General features: G+C 57.6%; 1 pseudogene; it reads right to left on the reverse strand.

The window, feature by feature from the left end:
* Nucleotides 1-812: 812 nt before the first annotated feature.
* LOC142436404 (cytosolic phospholipase A2 beta-like) overlaps nucleotides 813-20,368 on the reverse strand; it is a 142,741-nt pseudogene continuing 123,185 nt past the window's right edge.

Genomic DNA, 20,368 nt, shown 5'->3' on the forward strand with positions numbered 1-20,368 from the left:
CAGGCTCGCCACAGTCTAGCCAGGCCAGCACGCAGCACCCTGGGAACGGGCAGCTCCTGGTAAGGGGCAGCCCTTCCGAGGTCACACCTTCCTAGGCTCTTCCTCAAGGTGCTCTGACCCCCACCCGGCAAAGAGGGCAGCTACTGGCTGTGAGGGTGGGGCAGGGGTGCCCGAAGCAGACACCTCCTACGGGGCTTCCTGCTGGGAAAGGGTGGCACAGCACCAAGAGGCTGGCAACTCTTTGCGGGGCCAGGGAGATGTGTCCTTGTCTTGTTTCCTAAACTGGTCTTTGATGGTGGTACCAAAGGTCTCCCCATTCGTAGCAGCAATGACATCCTCAGACCGTTGGTGGGACGAGTCATATAATGTGTGCAGCCCCCGAGTCCCTGCGTACAGCATTCAGAGCAGCAGGGCGGGGGAGCCTGGGACCCTCCCCCCAGTGCCAGCACTCTACACCGGGCCCAGCCACCCCGAACCCCAACCCCACCCCATTTACACCCCGGCTGCCACAGCACCTCTGCACCCCACCTCTCCCGGTGCTTGGAGAAGAGGCCCACTGTGGCCTGCTCCAGGGGCCCAGGGCCCAGGACCAGAGCAGCTGCTGAGCTGTGGCAAGCCCGTAGTCACAGCTTCAGTTCACAGTGCAGATGGCCCTCTGTGAGGTGCTGGCAGCTCCTGCCCCGTCTGGGGTACCAGGGCATACACCCAAGGCTAGGAAGGGTGCTGCTGGGGCCAACCAGGCCCTCCGAGGCCCCAGAACACTGGGGGATGGCTCTCTGAGGCTGAGGCATGGTGTCACTCGGGGCGGGCTGTCAGTGCTGCCTCCTCTTCCGCACGGCCTCGCGCAGGGCAGCCGGCAGCCGCTCCTGGTTGTTGCAGATGTTGTAGTGGGCCAGGCCCAGAAGCTTGTCCAAGTCCTCTTGGCTATAGGTCACTTTCGAGTAGTGGTAGGGGGAGTCAGACGGAGACAGGTTCACCCGGCCGGCCTCCTGCTCCTCGGGTGTCCTAGGGACCCCTGTGCAGAGAGCACATCGTGGGCATGGAGGGGCAGGGTGCTGGGGAGTAGGGAGGGTCTGCTGGGTCGGGGAGGCTGGGACACCAGGAAGGGGGTGGCAGCAAGCTGGCTCACCAGGGGCTGAGTGGTCCCGGAAGGAGTCGTTGACCAGGGGGAAGTGCAGAATGACTGGGGCCTCAGGCCGGCCGGGATCAGAGAACTTGTGGCACTCCCGAGGCTGGCGCTCCTCATCGAGGCTGGGAGAGATGGGCGGGAACGGGATGCCCTGCTCTTGGCACATGCGGCCCACCAGCTGCAGCTGCCTTGGGCTCCCTTGGTCCTGGACACTGACGTCACATAGGACCAAGCATCAGTCGGAGTGGACAGCCGTGCCGCAGCCCCTCAGAGCTCCACCAAACGGACTGTAGCCATCACTGAGGCCAGCCATGAAGGGCACACACCTCTCACTAAATTAACACAGAAACTAAACGCTGGGGTGTCGACGGCCTGCAACCAGCCGGGGTGCAGGTGCAGCCAACCAGATTCACCATCATATCCTCTCCCCATTGCGGAGAAAGCCCCCTGATGGAGCGTGAATGAAACCCCAGTTCTTTTCACAGGGAGTGCTGGTGGTGAAACAGTTATGTGCTGGGCGAGGTTCTGCAGGTTCAGCACTGGGAAACCACCCGCTGCTCCATGGAGAGAGGGCCGAGCACCACGTTCCTGAACTTGTGCCTCCACGTTGGTAGCCACAGACTCTCCCTTAACAGCCATGCTGCCTTCAAGTGAGCACATGGCTGGTCTGATCTCCCTACAGAGGCAGACATCCTCTGGCTCTCTCTTCCTGCTGTCGCCCAGCCCCCCTCTCAGCTTCCCCCAATGCAGCTGTTAGGCTTCCTCACTTGTGAACTCAGCGTTACTGTCGATCCCACCCACCTTGTGGCGTATGTAACTACTGAATATGCATGTCTTAAGGCTACCTGTAACTACCCCAAGTTAATACAGATGCTCTCTCTTCCCCCACTTCCTCGTGGTCCATCAAGAGGAGCTGAGGTGAGCATGCTATCATAAAACGTGCCTGACTCCTTTATTGTACTCTCGCTCCCCTATCTCTCCTAGCCTCTATGACTTTACTAGACCTTTACTATTTTATCGCCATACAATTGTGCCTACTGACCCATTGGTTGTTAGAGGCTGATTTCCTGTGACAAACTGCTCCGTGGGCATTTTTACTCCCGTAAGCAGTTCGATCTCGGAAACACACCAAGGGGGACCCGGTGAGTCAGCATGGACTCCATGGTGGGGATCCTGGTTTGGTTCTTTTGACATGGTGTGGTGGTTAGATATTATGTCCACTTGGACCTGCGTGAAAGTGCAGGGGTGGAGTCCCACCTGTCACTCAGGTGGAAGCCTGGTGATCCCTCCTTGGAAGGAAGGGGAGATGCTATGAGCCTCTTCCTCCTCGCTGGGATTCTGTCTCCAGGGACGGCCCCATGGGGCCACCAGCCTGGAGAGCCGCCGACTCGGCCGTGTACACGCCAGCCTGGGCATTATCTGCCTGCAGCTACATAGAGGCTGAGGAAGGTTCTGACTAGCATGGTCTTGAATCACACTGGGCTGGGATGCCTTGCTGATCTAAAATGACTTCTTGATCTAAAGCTCTTTCTTTCTACACAAAGGAGTGTTGCTGCTTTTGTTTCTCTGGACAGCTCAGCCCATAGCATGTGGGTCCCTGTCTCGTAGGGTTGGGAGGAAGCCAGCAAGGCACACACTGTGAAGCCGCCCTAGCATCCTCGGGTGCCACTCATCAGCTCCCCCACCTGAAAGGTGGCATTTAAGTTGTAGTCCAGCGACAGGATGAGGTCCACGTCCCGGGTGGGCTGCAGGAGGGGCGGGCAGCTGGTGTTGACAAAGTAGCCCACGTCCAGCAGGCACAGGCGGGGCTCCCCAGGGGTCAGCTGGTTCGGGAGTCCATCCAGTTTGGTGTCTGGAGAAGTGGGCGGGGTGGGAGGGCAGCCTTGAGCACGGGTGCTGAGGACACCACGCTTGCTCCCCTGGTCAGTGGCAGTCACTGGCTGCTCCTGGAAAAAGACTCCACCCTCAGGCCCCACCCACCTGGCCCCAGCCCTGAAGCAACCTCCAGCCCCAGCTGAAGGAGAAAGCAGGAAACTCTACTTCCCACATCCCGTGGGGCCACACATGGAAGGCCTGGAGCCAAGGGGTGAGGTGAGGGGCCCAGGAGGGGCCTGGAGCCAAGGCCCACAGCTCTGGGAAGACATCAGGGGGCTGGACCCCGGTGGGAGAAGCTACCTTTCCAGGAGGAGAAGTGAGGGTGCTGGAAATAGTCTTTGTGGAACTGGAGACCACGCAGAAAGTTGTGGGTGGCCTGGGCAAGCGGACGCCACGCCAGGAGGCCAGAGAACAACTCCCCGATCCTCCCAGCCAGGCTGGGTGGCACTTCCATCTTCAGCACTGGGACCTGCTCCTTGTCTGCACAGCCAGGGAGTGGGGCGTGGGTGCTAGCCCAGTCTGAGGGCAGTGACCCCGGAGAGGGAAAGAGCTGAGACCAGTGCCCCCACCACCACACACACACAGAGCTGGGAGTCACATGCCCACCCCCAGCACCAGCCCCGGAGCCTGGGCACCTACCCAAGCTGGTCAGGGTCTGAGCCCAGCGATCCCAGAACGGACTGGGCTCCGAGGACCAGTATAAGCTGTCTTGGAGGCTGGCTGCATATAGGTTGGTCCAGATACCTGGGAGCGCAGACACAAGGGGACGAGAGCCCCCATTCCTGTCACAGCCTGACCCTTCCCTGCTGCCCGCCTCAGTGATGGGGTTCCCCCAGAAACATCCTCCCCTCCCCCATTCTCTCTCCAAGACCCCCTCACCTTCCAGGAAGCAGATGCGGGACTCAGGCATCCTCTTCATCAGCCGCCCCATGAAGAACTCGGAGCCGAAGAGCTCGGAGGGGATGAAGGCACCTTACTTGGAGAAACCGAGCTCGTAGGGGGAGAAATCACACCACTCTGCGGTGGGAAGGGACCGCTGTTGGCCAGCACCCTCCTGCCCACCCGAACCCACGCAGCGCAGCCACAAAGGACGGGGCGACTCCCCTCCAGTCCAAGTGACTCTGGGGTCATGGGTGTCTGGATTCACTCGGGTCCCGGACCAGAGTGTAAGGAGAAGGGCATGAAAAACTGCCTCCCCACACCATCCCAACCACCCCTTCCCCGACCCCTGGCCGCCCGGGGCCTCAACCAGCTGCCTCGACCTGCCTCCAAATTCAAAGGTGGACAGGCCGTGCCCCTTAGTGTTGAGGGCATAGTACATGGGGAGAGGTTTCTGGCCGTGCCTCAGAGCCTGTCGCTGCTCCGAGAGCTTGTGGACATCAGGCTGTAGGGAGATAACTCCGTGTAAACCCATTGCTGCCTGGTCTCTGGAGATCTCCCCTCGCCCTGCTACCCAGCAGGGCTGCCTCCAGGTCCAGGCCCGTCCCCATGGGCCGCCCTTCTGTACCCCATCATGTCGCATGGCCTCATTGATGAGGTCCCAGAGGTTGGTGAAGCAGGCCGGGTGTCCCAGGCGAGCGCGCTCCTCCAGCTCCTGGTAGTACCATTGCAGCTGGCTGGGAGCCAACACGCCCAGCTTGTTCTTGGTCACCTGCGTCTTCAGCAGTACGGTGGCGCCCCCCAGGTCCTTCTGCGACCACTCTGGATCCTTGTAGAGGTTTTCTAAGGTCCTAGGCAAAGCCAGAGGTCGGGGGCAGACAGGTTCCTCTAAGAGTCCCCCGAGACCTCACACCCCTTCGGACCTTCTCTCCCAGGGCAGCAGCCCGCAGGTGCCTTCCAGCTCCATGGAGACAGCCGAAGCCCATGGGGCACCTTGGGCATATCGCACCTGCCACCTGCCTCCTCGCAGACCTTCCAATCTAGTCAGGGAGGCCAAGGGGGCACTGGAGAAGCCTTACCACAGGCACCCCTGCCTCTGCCCACTCACCCCCAGATCCCACACTCAGCCTGCTCACCAAGTGGAGCCTGAGGCCCCTGTGATGTAGAAGACGCAGTCCAAGAGGCCCAGCTCCCTGAGGCCGGTCAGCTGCCCATACAGGGAAGTCATTGCCCGGACCCCTCCACCAGTAGCCATGATTGCCACCACTGGGACCTGGAAGGGCAGAGTACAGCTGGGCTCAAGGGAGGCCCTGCGGGGACTTCCAGTTGGTGGAGGGGAGGTCAGGGTGCGCCGGGCAGTAAAAACCACAGGAGGATGACACAGCAAGTCAAGTGGCCACTCAGTCCCCTGCCCCTGGCCCCACCACCAAGTTAGCGTAGGTCAGAGTCTGGTGGGGACCCATGGAGCAGGTCTGAGTCAGAGCAGCTGAGGAGAGTCATGTCAGGATAACCTCCTTCAGCAGGGTGGGTCCTTTCGGGTTTTGAAAACTCCAGGGAGCGTACAGGCCACAGGCCTTATCTCCCCATCCCCAGCCTGGGGAGTACGGCGGTCACTTCTTAAAAGACACAGGCTCACCTCAAAACCCCTAAATCAGCGTCCCTCTCCCCTTGCAAGGAGCTCATTTCCTTAGGAGCCAGCCCAACCAGCAGAGAGGCCTGGCCAGATGTCCACCGAGTTGTCTGAGAGGCCCAGTCTTAAAAGCAGCTCCAGGTCACGGGCCAACGCACAGAGAAGGGTAGCTACCCCTGGTGGGGCCCGTGGTTCTGACACTGCTCAGCCGCATTGGGCCCAAGATAACATCAAGAAAGCTCCGGGAAGTACAAGGGGGGTAGGTGGGCAGACGAGAGGCAAACACAAGTCCGCCTTACAACCAACCCTGGTCGGGCAATGGAAGTGTGGAGGCCCACTCAGCTCAACACTCGGCCTGAGACCCCCACACTCCTGCCCAGCCCGACAGACCTCGTCCTCCTGCAGGTCTCCCTCCAGCTGTAGGGCCTGCTGCAGGGCCTTGGCCACCACCTGCTCAGGAAGGCCTGCTCCTCAGCACACAGCTCGAAGCCCAGGCGCACGGCCAGCTCCCCTGGTCTGGGGGTGGGGTGGGGGGATGGACGGACAGTGAGGCAGTGCTCATCCTCGTCAGAAAAGAGAACACTGGGCCCATCTCCCTGCAAGATCCACGTCCATCTCTTCTCTCCCTTCAGCCTGCGTGCTGAAGCTTGGAGAGTGAGGGGGGGATGGTGGGCCCAGAGCCACACAAACACGCCCGGCATGACAGCAAGGCCAGCCAGCAGATGAGGGTGTCCCTGTGGCCAAAGGTGGCCCTGAGTCTCAGCTTCTCCCTCCCCTGCAACGCTGGACCAGGGCTACACTGGGGAGGGGGCACGGGGGCTGAGAAGGAACAAAGGCCTTTAAGTTGGGGCTGCTTATGCTCCCAGACACCGAGGGCCAGCAAAAGTTCTTGAAGGCCCAGCCACGTTGCTTCCACCCAAAAGGTTGCTTCCTTCTGGTCTTTGTGCTCCTCAAACCAGGCGTGTTACTCTCCTCAGCCCCCACCTCTCTCCCACCCAGTGAGGCCACACGCAGACTACAAGGCTGAGGAAGGACCCTCTCTGCTCTGAGCACCTTCCCAAGACTGGGAGCTCCCTGCTGCAGCCACCCGCTTGCTTCCGGTCCTCCAGGCCACCCAGCTGCACGTAGCGCCCTCCCTCCCCCGGCTGCTCTCCCCCAGCCCAGCTTCTCACCTGTCTTCTTTTCTCAGCTCCACCTTCATCAGAGGCTCCTGCAAACCAGCAAAACACCACTCAGAAAGGCTGGCACCTCCACCCCAACTTCGGCCCTGGGATGCCCCAGTCATCTCCACAGGGATGCACCCCCACAGCCCAGCCCAGGGGCTTGGCCCAAAAGAAAAGGGAGAGAAGGAGTCACCCCCTGCCCCCACCCCCGCACTGGCCTGAGGCCCTGTCCCACCCCCACATCAAGGTCTCTTCCTCTGAGTGAAGAGTACCTGGGACGTAGGGAAGACCAGCCTCACGAGCTGGTCTGATGGCAGGGCCCTGAGTGGCACCTTCAGTTGCTCCTGGGGGGCGTTCTGCAAGGGGACCAAAACTGTACACTTACCCGAGTCTCAGAGCAGGGGTACCACCCGGCCCTGTGGGCCTGAATTCCAGGGGGTCAGTGGGGGGGGCACCCTACCTGCAGGTGGATACTCAGCTCCTGCTCCCAGCAGGTGGGGAAGAGGAAACGGAAGGAGTCGCTGCCTACGGTGGCCTCCTGAGATCCCTCGTAGGATCCGGGGACCACAAGCTGATCTTTTCCCTTTGACTCTGGAGAAAGGAACCGAGGTAGGGGTGGGAGGGGGTTCCCTGCCCGTGAGGTGTCTCCCGCCCCTGTGGCTGGCAGAGGCTGGGAGGAGTTACCCCCAGCCCAGCCCCCTCAGAGCAGGGTCATGGGAAAAGACCAGGTCTTGGTAAGCCCGGGCAGTTTCACCCCCAGCCCCTAGCCTTCGGAGGCTAAAGGTGGCTGGCAGCTTCTTCCAGGATGGGCAGCTGAGGAAGGGGGAAGACATAGGCTGAGGGCCAGGGCTGTCCTGGTGACCTGGGAGACTCACCCTTCTGGTCCCCGGCCTCCTTCAGCCGCACATGCAAGCGGGAAAGCTCACGGGCCTGTGTTGGGAAGAGAAGATTCATATGCCGCCCCTCCCACGCAAGGATACCTCACCACTACCCTTTCCCCTGCAGCCCGCGGTTCCTGCTCCTCAGTCCCATGTCCTCTGGAAATCATAGCCCCTCCAACTTTGCTCTTTCCTGGTCCAGACAGACTTGCAGCCAGGAGGGCAGGTGAGCAGATGGCCTGAGGGAGGGTGTGTCACTCACCACTACAATCCCAAAGCACTACTATGATCCCAAATCACTACTGTGATCCCAAATCACTACTATGATCCCAAATCACTACTATGATCATAAAGCACTACTATGATCCCAAAGCACTACTATGATCACAAAGCACTACTATGATCACAAAGCACTACTATGATCATAAAGCACTACTATGATCACAAATCACTACTATGATCACAAAGCACTACTATGATCACAAAGCACTACTATGATCCCAAATCACTACTATGATCACAAAGCACTACTATGATCACAAAGCACTACTATGACCCCAAAGCACTACTATGATCCCAAAACACTACTATGATCCCAAATCACTACTATGATCACACAGCACTACTATGATCCCGAATCACTACTATGATCCCGAATTAGTACCATGATCCTAAGTCACCATTACCATCCCAAGTCACCACTATGATCCCGAATCACTACTATGATCCTGAATCAATCACTACAATGATCTGACTCACCACTAGGACACCGTTGCTGGTGAGCTGCTCTGCACAGTCTGTCCTGGGAAAAGCCATGAGCGGGGGTCAGGTTCTTGCCCCCAAGGAAGCCTAGGCAGTCCTTCCAACCACAGAGGGTCCCCGGGGAAGGACACCAGCCCTGAGCGTACGAGGCTCTCTCCTTCCAGAAGGGACAGATTTGACCCAGAGCCCCTCTCCCTACCTCGCAACCCCCAACTCCCCTGACCCCCGCAACCCCCAACTCACACACTCCGCAGGAGGAATTCAACGTCAAACCGCTCCCCACCCTGAAAAAGCAAGTTATAAAGGTAAGACGTGTGCATGTATGTGGGCATGCATGTGAGTGGTTGTGTGCACATGTGAGTGTGTGTGCATGTGTATCCACATGGCTGTGCATGTGTGAGTGTGACAGTGGTTGAGTGCGTGTGCTTGCTTGTGAGTGTACCTGTGTATGTGTGTGAGGCTGTGTGTGGGTGTGAATGTGAGTGTGAGTGTGTGTGTCAGTGTGGGTATGTGCAGATTCCAACCCAGATGCCAGCCAGGGGTGCCAATGCGGGGAGGGCTGCTGTCCATAATGTGGCCCCGAGGAGGGGGCCGCTCCTCGGGAAGCAGGTCCTGGTTGACAAGGGCCTCGGGCACCAGGGAAACCTGACCTCATGGTCTGTAAACAAGTTCTTTGAAGAGGGCATTTAAGCAGCATCCCGTTGGTGGTACCGAGGGTGGCCGCCCATGTGGAGTCTTGCCTGCAGGCTCAGCAAGAAGCTCTGGCGCCGGAACTCCCCAGGCAGCAGAGTGCCCACGTCAAACAGCACTGACAGCATGGGGACGTCGCTGGTCAGCAGGTCCTGGTCAAAGACTTTCAGCTCCACCATGTTCTGGAAGGGGAGCAGCGGGACAGGGCCATGGGGTGGGGGGTGGTGTGGGGGTGGCGCTGGGGGTACGCAGGACTGGGCTGAGGCAGGCCCACCTTGATCTGGCTGTGCACCCGGAAGTGGAAGCTCTGGTTCCAGACAGGGTTTCTGCAGTTGTTGACCGTGCGCGTCTGGAGCCGGTGGTTGCAGGCCGTGGGCAGCCACAGGGTCACATAGAATTCACGGTGGGTCACTTGGAGGAGAAGAAATGAGGGCCAATTCTCCCCCAAGCCACGCAGAGTTCACCACCAGAGGGATCCCTGGGGACGCACCAAGCCCCACCCTCCATCACCAGCCCTTGCCCATCACTCTTTGCAGCCCCTCCTCCCAGGACCTCGCAGGCCCAGCCCTCCTGCCACCTCCCACCGTCCCTGCCCTGCTCCAATTGCAACCTCAGTTCCCTTCTCCTCTCTCGGTCAACTCACCCACGTCCCTGGCAGGCAGGCTGTGGGCCTGCAGCACAAGAATGGTGAGCAGGCAGGTCCCGGGCAACTTGGCCTGCAGAGCAGCGGGGAGGGGACAAGCTTGCTGTGGGATGACATGACCAAAGGCCGCAGGCGATGGAAGGGAGGTTGGGGCACCTGTGAGGGCTCACCCTGCACCAACAGGGCCAAGGCCACCCAGAACCCCGAGTCTAGAAGAGACAGGGCACGTCCATAGGAACTTACACAATGCCCATGACAGGTCTGTCCCAAGGGCTATCCATACATTAACTCAGCCGACTACTACGCTGCCTCACGAGGAGGCGGAGGCATGGAGAGGTGACCCAGCAACTGGCCGGAGACCCAGAGGCAGGATCGCTGTGCTCTCCGCTTCCCTCTCCTGGAACCAGCAGGCTCCCATCTTGCCACCTGTCTGCCCCAGCCCATGCCCTCGCTTACAAAGCTCTGGGTGGGCATACAGAAGGGCATGGAGGGAGCGGCCTGCTAGGACTAAGATCCTGCTTGCTCACTCGCTCCTCCCTGTGCATCCCACCCCTGGTCAGGGGGAAGTTCTGGAAGCCACCTCTGTGCTGGGGCAGGTGGGAGGTTACCAGGCCAGGCAGCCCATGGGCGCCAAGCCCTGCGCCCTCCAGGTTCTCCGAGGGCAGAGGAACAAAGGACCCCAGGACTCCATCCCAAACCACCCCGGGCTCTGGGCTGAAGCCCTGCCAGGTGCGCTGGGGCCAGGGAGCGTGTGTCAGCACACCCTTTCACTGGCCTCCCAGCTGTCGTTGGAAGTCCCAGCTGCATGCACCCAGGGGTTCCTGGCAGAGGAAGAACCCGGGAAAGTCACCCATCTCATCAGTCTCAGGCCCCGACAGCCCAGGCAACTGACTCAGAGGGAGCAGGGGAGCAGCCAGGAGCCTCTCCCTGCCTAGAAGCTCTGTGGATCCGCAGCCCAGCCATGCCCCTACCCAAAGCTGGCAAACACGCCCCCTACACCTGAAGACCACCGTGGCCACAGCCCTCCAGAGAAAGCATTAGCTAGGACTCAGGTGGGGAGCAAGGGTCAGAGTGGGCTCCAGTGCCACGCCAGTCTTACCAGAGCCATGAGGCTGGGGGTCCCAGGCGGGGCGAGCAAAGGCAGCAGTAGCCACTGGGCCGAGGACTGTGGGGTTTTAAGCCAAAATCCAAGTATGTCCCAACTGGCCTCCCTAGCCCCTCCCACCTGCATCTTCCGCTCCGCCCAAGCCCCACACCCTGTCCAAGAAATGTGGCACCTCAGCCTATACTGGGGCTACTGACACCCTCCCATGGGCTCAAGGTCCCCCACCCCTGCTGGGTTCCTGGAAAACCCACTGCCCCCAGCAGACACCACCTGGGCCTGCCCAGCTGGGTCCTGCTTCCAGGACAGCTCACCAACCACCCGTGTGAGCAGGACAGGAAGGTATGGCTTGGAGGGGCCACAGGTCTGGGCAGCCGCCAGAGGTAGGGCAAGGGCAGAGTCCCCACCAACAAGGCTTGTAGCAACATCCAGGTACCAGAAGGACAGGAATGCCCAGTCTCCACTGAAGCAGACCCGGAGGAGGGGTGTATCCGGAGCCTATCATCACAGCAGGGGAGTGGCTGTTACTAAAAACAGCTCTTCAAAGCCAGGGCCTGGGCCACCTGGGTCCCCAGAGATGGCCAGGACTGGAGCTCCAGGTGGGCACCCAGGGGAAGGGGGCTCATCTCCCCTTTTGTGGGGGCAGCATGAGAAAGCCAGTTCCTTCTGCAGAGGAGCAGCCCAGGGGTGGGGGTGGGGCAGTTTATGTCCCCTGGTCCCTGTGCTGGTTAGGAGACACAGGCTCGTCCCCAGGCCACCAACCCCATCGCGAAGCAAACCAGAGTCCCAGTCAATGAGCCCTGGCAGAGAGTTAAAACAGGGTTGGCCTGCCGGACAGACCGGAGTACAAGCTGTGGTCCCTGGACAGACAGGGAGCTAGCTCCTCTCTCTGACATTTCCATCTGAACCCTCCCCGCCCTCCTGGAGACACAGAAATCCACAAGGGGCAGGTACCACATGGAGCCTCCCCGGCTTTATTGAGCATGTCTTTTGAGCGAGCGAGCGGGCCCTTACAGAAACCCTCTCCAGGCCCCAGGGCAGCCAGAAAGGTAGGGACCATCATTATGTCCACTTCACAGCTTTACAGAGGAGGGAGGACGCCGCAGCTGGCCTCCACCCACGGGGCTGCTTCACCTGCGTGGCAGCTTTCTGGGAACCCTGACCTAGACACCTGCCTGGCACTTCCTGGTCCTCCTCCTATCACCCACGATAGTCTCCAGGATCGGTCCCAACCCAAACGGGGTTCTGGGTCAGACAGATTGCAGGGTGTCTCTGTGGGGGCCTATCTGGGGAGGAGCCAGAGTGCCCCCTGAGCTGTGGGGGGGCACGTTCCCTGGGGGCTCCACTAGTCCAGGCCTGAGGCCTTGGTGAGGGTGTCGAGCAGTTGGAAGTAACTGTACTTGAGGTCATACTCCATGTCGTACCAGAAGTTCACTGTGGGGAGAGCAAGCACAGGAGTGGGTGGCCCAGCTCTGACCCAGAGCCTCCCCAGCCCACCCGCTGGCCGAGGCCAGCAGCTCCTCACCAGCAATGCAGCCCTGGGACTGCTGCACGTGGTGGAACCACAAGGCCGGCAGGTAGAGCATCTCGCCGGCCTGCATGGTGCAGCGGAGGGCCTGGGCCCCACGGTACTGTGGGTACCGGGACAGATCTGGTGTCAAGGGATCCAGTGGAAGCCAGGGCACCTGGGGACGGAGCAGGACCGGGGAACTCGGCCTTTGGCCTTGCCAACGGTAAGGGCCAAAGGTCCCCCTCCATCCGCCCTGGGAAACCAGCCCCAGAAGGTGGGACCTTACGGAGGAAGGGGCCACCTTCCCAGGACTTTTGGGGCCCACTTGCTCCTCGGAGATGGATGAGCTTGCCCCTCCCTGAGGCCCAGGGCCAAGATGGACACCTTCTCCATGGCCTCTTCATCCACCACCTCAAAGGTGCCCGCCTCAGTGAGTCGGTAGGTTGCTGGGGTGTACAGCTCTGATGCCAGAGAAAAAGGGGGAGCTCAGCAAAGAGAGCTCCCAGCCCCTCACACCTCCTCCCAGCCTCTCCTGTTGGCTGCCTGGCCCCAGGGACACAGGCAGGGAAGCCTCGCTACCCTTCCTCTGGTTTGGGGCCCATGCGTAAGGCAGGTCCCAGCCCTACCATAGGGGATGAAGGGTCGATCGCTGGGCGGGTGAAACAGGAAATGTTTCTCTCCAGAGAGGACACAGTAGAGGTTTTCGTAGTGGTCCTTGTGCACTGCCAACACAAAGAAGGTCCTGGGCAGATTTGGCGGAGCAGGGCACATGAGAGGCAGAACCTGCCCACCCAGAGCCTTGCGCCTCAAGACAGCCAGGGGTGTAAAAACGAGAAAGTCCTGCGAATAAAGATTTCAACCTTCCATCCAAAGTGTCCCCTGATGTCTCCTTTACGCCCAGTACTAGTTCAACTTAGCCAGTAAAGGATCTACATCCCTCTGCCATGAGCATGGTGCTCTTTTAAACTCCATCCGGGCTCAGACTGAAAACAGCCTCTTCAAAGAACAGCCAGGATCCTGGAGGACAATGAATTTATAAGGGGGAGGGGGAATCCCATTATTTTCTACACAGTTTCTGAAGCCCCCTCATTTCCCTCAGGGAGAAGAACTCGGGAAGGGAGGGTGAGAACGTTTGAACCAACTAGAGGGACTGAATCAATGTCACTGAGCTGTCAGCGTAGAAGCTTGGTGTGTGCTTTTGCTTTGTGTATTCTCAACGACATAGTCAAACCAGACTCCAGGAGATGCCCAGGGGGGGTCTGGGGTGGAGGGCATTCCAGATCCCAGCCACCAGGGACTTGGCACTCACCACACGCCCCATGCGGGTCATCTCTCCAAAGAGGTAAATATCCACGCATAGGGTTCTCCCAAGTTCACCTCCGGGGCCAACGTGCCCTCTGAGAGATGTCTAGTGCGCCCCCACACCAAAGTCATCCCACCCACCACGCTGCAACGCCGCTCCTCCTCTGTTCGCAGAATTGTAGACCGACCCTCCAGGCCAGCCTCCCACCCTTGGCCCCATCCTGGCTCCTCCCTGTCCCTGCATCCCAGAGACACCTACAGGACGTCACTGCGGCCGCCTCCCCCAGCCAGAAGTTCACCGCCTCTGGCATCTTCCCTGCAGGACAGAGGAGGAGAGTTAGGAGTGGTTGTCCCCTGCAGGTCGGGTCTGGGATAACACCCAACAGGATGTGGGCAGGGGTACTGCATGCGAGCGAGGGGCATCACAGGGAAAAGTGGCGAAGAGGCCATGGTTTGGAGGGCTTGGGGAGTGGGCCCAACCCCCCACAGGCAAAAGTTAGAGCACTAATCCTTTGCAGTCGGTCAACAGTCAAGGCTTCCAGGGCGGCAGGGCCTGACCCTGGCCATGCGGTGGTGGGTGTGGGCCAAGACAATCAATGTCACCGAGCTGTCAGTGTAGAAGCTTGGTGTGTGCTTCTGCTGTGTATTCTCAACGACTGCCCTCTGCCCCAGTCGCCCCCTCTCACCCAGAGCCTCGGAGGCCCAGGGCACGTGGGGCTCCAAGTCGAGCAGCAGCTGGGGCAGCTCGGTAAGCAGGTTAGAGCACTGCTTCTGCACGTAGAGCACGCCAGAGTGCCGGGCCCTGCCCTCCAGGACGTCCAACACACCTCACAGGGGCAGCAGGCGCTCGGCTGGCATCACGAAGTGGTCTCCGCGCACGGAATCAGCATAGCCATCTGTGGTCACCACTACGCTCATCTCCGTGGCACCCACCGTGGCCCTAGGGGAAGGGACTCTAAGAGCATGCCCACATGCCACAAGACAGCTCGCCCATCACCCTAGCCCAGCCCAGGGCTGCACCCACCTCAGATAGGGGAGCGACCACTTCTGCAGGGCATTGTGCATGATGCAGGGCCTGCTGGGGAAGACCCAGTCCCGGTAGAAGTGCAGTGGCATCGGGGCCTCACCCAGGTAGGGCACGGTTGGAGGCACGCCAAGCTCTTAAGTGGGGTGGGAGGTAGATGTTGACATAAACAACACCCAGCCACTTACGGATGAGATGCCCTCTCTGGGCAGGCCACAGGGTATCACTGGGCAGTGCTCACTGGGGAGGGACCAAGAGACTCTGGACCACCAGAAATAGAAGGGGATTTTCAAGGAGGAGGCTGCCGCACGCCTACTCCAGGAGGGGCCACACAGCCCAAGGGCAGGTGAGCAACATACTCTGGTGTCAACTTGTGGAGGGGTGGAGTCTAAGCTGTCATTCAGGTTGCAGCTTGATGACCTCATTTGGAGGTGCCCACGGAAATCAATAGCTCCCTTCCTGTGAGACATTCCTGCTGACAAGACACACAGAGCTACACTAGAGCCCTGGAGCCGCAGGGCTCACTTGGAGACCCCTGCTAGCGCTGGGATGCCTCCACCACCACTGGGTCCACAAGGCTTTCCACCCACTGGCCTGTGATCTTCCTGCATCAGCATCATTGCTTGTGTTTCATGAGTAGGAAGAGGGATTTATAGACTGGTATCGGACATATGGGCTAATATCAGACTTAAGGACTTGATCTGGACTGGGCTGGGATGTTTTCATAATGTACAATTTTTCTTTGATATAAAGTTCTCTTTTAAAACACATATAAGTGTCTATGAATTTGTTTCTCTGGTCAACTGGGGCTAACACAGCGGGACTCCTGCTTGGCCCAAACCCCAGTCCTCCCTGGGGCCAGACCCTTGGTTAGCTTCCCTAGCTGCGGTGGTGAACCTCTAGCGAAGTATAGAAAAGCAGCCTCAGGCACCACGCAGGGAGCTCCCCGTGGCTGGGGGCAGCAAGATGAAGGAAGAATGCCTTCCAACTGTGAATATTCACTGAATATTTTGGAATGTGCTCAGCCCTTGGCTTGGCCAGTGTGAATGGATCCTTTCAAGATGCTGACAGCCTCATCGGGGAGACATGCCTATAACCTGAACGCCCTGGGTCTTCCATGATGGTACCGTGCTGTGTGCTGCCTGGGTGGCTTTCTCTTGCTGCCCTTCATAAAAATCACTGACTCCCTGTTGTGCTCCTGGCTGGCTCCTCGTCTCACCGAGTCTACCTGCAAACACTCTCAACCTTCCTCGCCCTCACCTTCTCCTTCTCCCATGCCACCTCCTTTGGGGCCCCTCCACTCACAAGTCACCCCAAGAGCCTTCCTTCCCCCAGCTGGCTATCCTTCTTCTTTAGGAACTTGTGAACCACACCACCCACCGCCCACCCCCTCCCGGCCCCAGCCCACAACCATTTCTAGTAAACAAACAACAGTTGCCCTCGAGTCGATTCTGGTTCCTGGTGACCCGGGATGTCAGAGTGGACCTTTGCTCCACAGTTTGTGGCCCTGACTTTTCTGAAAAGGATTGCATTTCGTTGGGGGTCCTTTAGGAGTAGGCAATGTGCACCGACCTTCCCATTAGTAAGACAAATGCTTAACCATGGACACCACCCCGGGGCTCTGAAAAACTCCTCGTTCCCTTCCTGCGTGCATGTCCACTTGACCACCTGCACCGTCAAGCACACTATCTACGGGCCCTGGTGGTGGTCGGTGCTTAAGCACGTGGCTGCTAACCAGGAGGGGGTTGATCTCAGTCCACCAGGTGCCCCTCGGGGCAGAGACATGGTGGCCAATCTGTTTCCTCAGACACAATACGGGGCAGTCCTACGACTCCAGTGACAGGTTTGCAAACAGGTTAATATACTATCTACTCAATTGATTTCCACTGGATAGCTGTCTCTGTCCCCGGCTAGAATGTGATCTCCATGAGGGTGGGGGTGTGGGTTACACCTTCCCAGGATGGAGCACAGTGCCCAGCACGCCCATGATCCCCAGTACACACTGGCTTAATGACTGGATGAAAGGCTTACAATATCTCCTGCCACAGTGAACTAACTGGTTCCCCTGGCTTAACTCCCCTCCTTCCAAAAGCATTTATCACCCCAGCTCCAGACAACCTCTTGAAAGGCAGCCTCATGTTGTCACTCTGAGCAAACCTCCTTTGATGACTTACCACTTGGAGAATAAAGTCTGCCTGGCCTTGGTAACGGGGCCCAACCCATTCTTCTCCTCTGATGAGCCTCTGCCTGGAGCCGGCCCCTTACCACACACCCTCCCTGCTCCCTGGCCCTGCAGCTCCCTCCATTCTTTCCCTTGGGTAGAGCAGAAGGTCCCCCCTGTGCTTCAAGGCCACTGCCCTCCCCCTGAACCACAAGGTCGCGCGCCTCCAGTGAAGTCATCCGATTAGTCTCACGGTCAGTGGGAAAGTTGGGATGTCTTTAACTAGATCAGAAATTGGAGCTGAATAGGAAGGTCCCAGGGGACCTGGGAAGGTGGAAAGGGAAGAGCTGATTGGTACTTGAAAGTCACTGGCAAAGAGGCAAGATGGATCCTGCCTAGTAGATACAGGAACGCGGAGGGGTGACACGTGGCCAAGCTGTGCCAGCCCACTGTAACAGGCACCGCGGAAGATGACTCAGTAAACCCCTGAGATTCTCACAGAAATTCTTAACAGAAGTGGTAACTGCTATTTTTAGCCCCTTTATGTTTTCTACTCTTCTTCCATTTTGATTTTCTTGCATTTGAATAGATTTCTTTTGGGGTACGGTCACTCTTCTATCCCAGGGCTTTGAAACGAGAGAATTTCAAAGGAGATCTAGACAATTCCTTTGACCCCATAATTCCTCTGCTAGGAATTTAACCAACCAAAAACACATGGGCAAAACGCTTCCCTCTCCCGAGCGCACCAACCTCTCTCCGACTCAGGGTGTTTGCCTTCCGTGAACTGCCCCCGCATGTGTCTGCACACTCCCTCCCTCCCTGCCCTTGAGTCTGTGCCCAAGAGCCACCTCCTCATTGAGGCCCGCTTTACTCACCCTATTGAACCTCCATCCCGGAGCCCCTCATTCCACTTAACTGATTTCCCCACATTTATCTTCTAACCTACTGTCTCTTCATTTAGTGTGCCTACGGCTAACTGTAAGGAACCCCGGTAGCTGCTAACAGCAAGGTCAGTGGTTCAAACCCATCGGCCACTCCTCAGGAGAAAATAGACGCTGTCTGCTCACTTAAAGAATTTCAGCCTCACTAACCCACCCAAGGGGAGCGGGTATTGTTTTTATCTCCACAGGGAAAGAGGGACCAGACTTCAACCCAATGCTCCAAGATGTGAATGCAGCATGCCAGCATGCAGTAGAGAACCAGTGGAGAGGTTTGAGGGGCCGGTCAAAATCCCAACTACTAAATGGACACCTGCCCCTCCCCCCAGAAGAATTTATTTCAAAGGGCGGCATTGAATCTGAAGCTCCGGGAGAGGGACATATCTGATCAGAGCACACGGGAGCAGAGGAAGGGGAACGAGGAGAGTGGAGCACATCCTGGACCACCAGGCCATGGGGACGATATTTCCAATTAGAACAGCCAGTTCACAGAGAGGACCACATGGCCAGCCAAACTAGGAGACATGGCGCCCCTCACTGACTCATAGCCCTACAGGGGACAACAATGGAGACACAGTGTGGGAATTGCACCCAATATGATCCTGCCACACTGAGGCAAAACACTAAAGGGGTGCAACAGCAAGGGATTGGAGTGGCGAGGTCCCCAGGGAATGCTGAAGGTGGACTTTGGAGCCAGCATGGTGCCCCAACAGACTGGACTGGAAAACACTCCTAAAGGCCAACAAACAATCCTTGAACTAACTACAAGCTTTTTTTTCTTATTGTGTTTTGTTTTGGTTTTTGTCATTGGTTTGTTGTTGTTTTGCTGTATATTGTTTCTTGGTTTTGCTCTGTCTTGTTTTTGTGCATGTTATTACCTCCTCAGGTCTGTCTAAATAAGATAGGCTGGATGAACAATCTGGAGGAGAAAACAATGGAACCAACAGTTCCGAGGGGACATGGGAGAGGGGGAAGTGGGGGGAAAGGTAGTGGTGTTAACAAACCCAGGGACAAAGGAACAAGTGACCCAAATCGGTGGTGAGGAGGGTGTGGGAGGCTTGGTAGGGCATGATCAAGGGTAATGTAACCAAGAGGAATTGCTGAAACCCTGGTGGGGACTGAGCATGATAGTGGGAAAGGAGGAAAGTCAAAAAAGAAAATAGAGGAAAGAGCTGGGAGGCAAAGGGCATTTATAGAGTTCTAGATAAAGACATGTACATAGGCAAATATGTTTATATATGAGGATGGGGAAATAGATCTGTTAGGTAGCTTAGCCTAGGTAATTGGGAAGTCCATTTACGCATGCCCAGGAGAACCAGCAAAGGACAAAGCTGGATTTTCCCGCCAGTGGGTGGAGATGGGCGTTACACCTGGAGCAGCCCACCTGGGCCAGGTTACTACAATTCAGCCAATGGGATCGACCTGGGGTCGTTCACCACGCCTCCCCCAGGAACCTTTAAGAAGGCAGGAACCGAGAGGGAGAGGGTCTGGTCATCTCCGTGGGAGGGCAGAGATCCTTGCGTGTCCCGGAGCAGTCTCTGCCAGGCCGCATGGTCAAAGGAATCCTATGGGTGCCGCGTAAAACCTGATGCTTCTTTGAACTTTCATTAAATTCACTTGGATCACGAGCCCGGCTTCAGCATAAAATCTTTCTCGCGCGGAGCCAAGGACCAAGGCTGAAATCTAGTCCCGGAGAGAGAGACCTTACAGATCTATGTGCACATATTTATAGGTTTAGTATTAAGGTAGCAGAAGGACCTTGGGCCTCCACTCAAGTACTCCCTCAATCAAAAATACTTTCTTCTTTTAAATTGACACTCTATGAGGCTCACCTTCCTGATACAACTGCTGAAGACAAAGCGGGTGAATAAGCAAATGTGGTGAAGAAAGCTGATGGTGCCCGGCTATCAAAAGATAATAGCATCTGAGGTCTTAAAGGCTTGAAGGTAAACGAGCGGCCATCTAACTCAGAAGCAACAAAGCCCACATGGAAGAAGCACACCAGCCTGTGTGATCAAGAGGTGCCGAAGCCATCACTTATCAGGCATCAAAGAACAAAAATTCATATCATTGTGTGCTCACCTCCCTGATTTGATCGCTGAAGACAAATGGGTGCATAAGCAAATGTGGTGAAGAAAGCTGATGGTGCCCGGCTATAGAGTCGGGGTCTTAAAGGTTTGAAGGTAAACAAGCAGCCATCTAGCTCAGAAGCAAAAAAAGCCCACATGGACAAAGCACACCAGCCTGTGCGATCACGAGGTGTTGAAGGGATCAGGTATCAGGCATCATCAGAACAAAAAATTATATCATAGTGAATGAGGGGTGGAGTACAGAGTGGAGACCCAAAGTCCATTTGTGGGCCACTGGACAACACCCCCTTACAGAAGGGTCTCGGGGAGGAGACAAGCCAATCAGGGTGCGATGTAGCAATGATGAAAAATACAACTTTCCTTAAGTTCCTAAATGCTTCCTCCTCCCCCACTCTCATGATCCCAATTCTACCTTGCAAGTCTGCCTAGACCAGAGGATGTACACTGGTACAGATGGGAACTGGAAACACAGGGAATCAAGGGCAGATGATCCCTTCAGGACCAGTGGTGTGAGTGGTGATGCTGGGAGGGTAGAGGGAGGATGGGTTGGAAACGGGGAACCAATTACAAGGATCTACATGTGACCTCCTCT

Source organism: Tenrec ecaudatus, unplaced genomic scaffold (genome assembly GCF_050624435.1).
Source record: "Tenrec ecaudatus isolate mTenEca1 unplaced genomic scaffold, mTenEca1.hap1 Scaffold_259, whole genome shotgun sequence".
In the NCBI taxonomy this organism is placed as follows: Eukaryota; Metazoa; Chordata; class Mammalia; order Afrosoricida; family Tenrecidae; genus Tenrec; species Tenrec ecaudatus.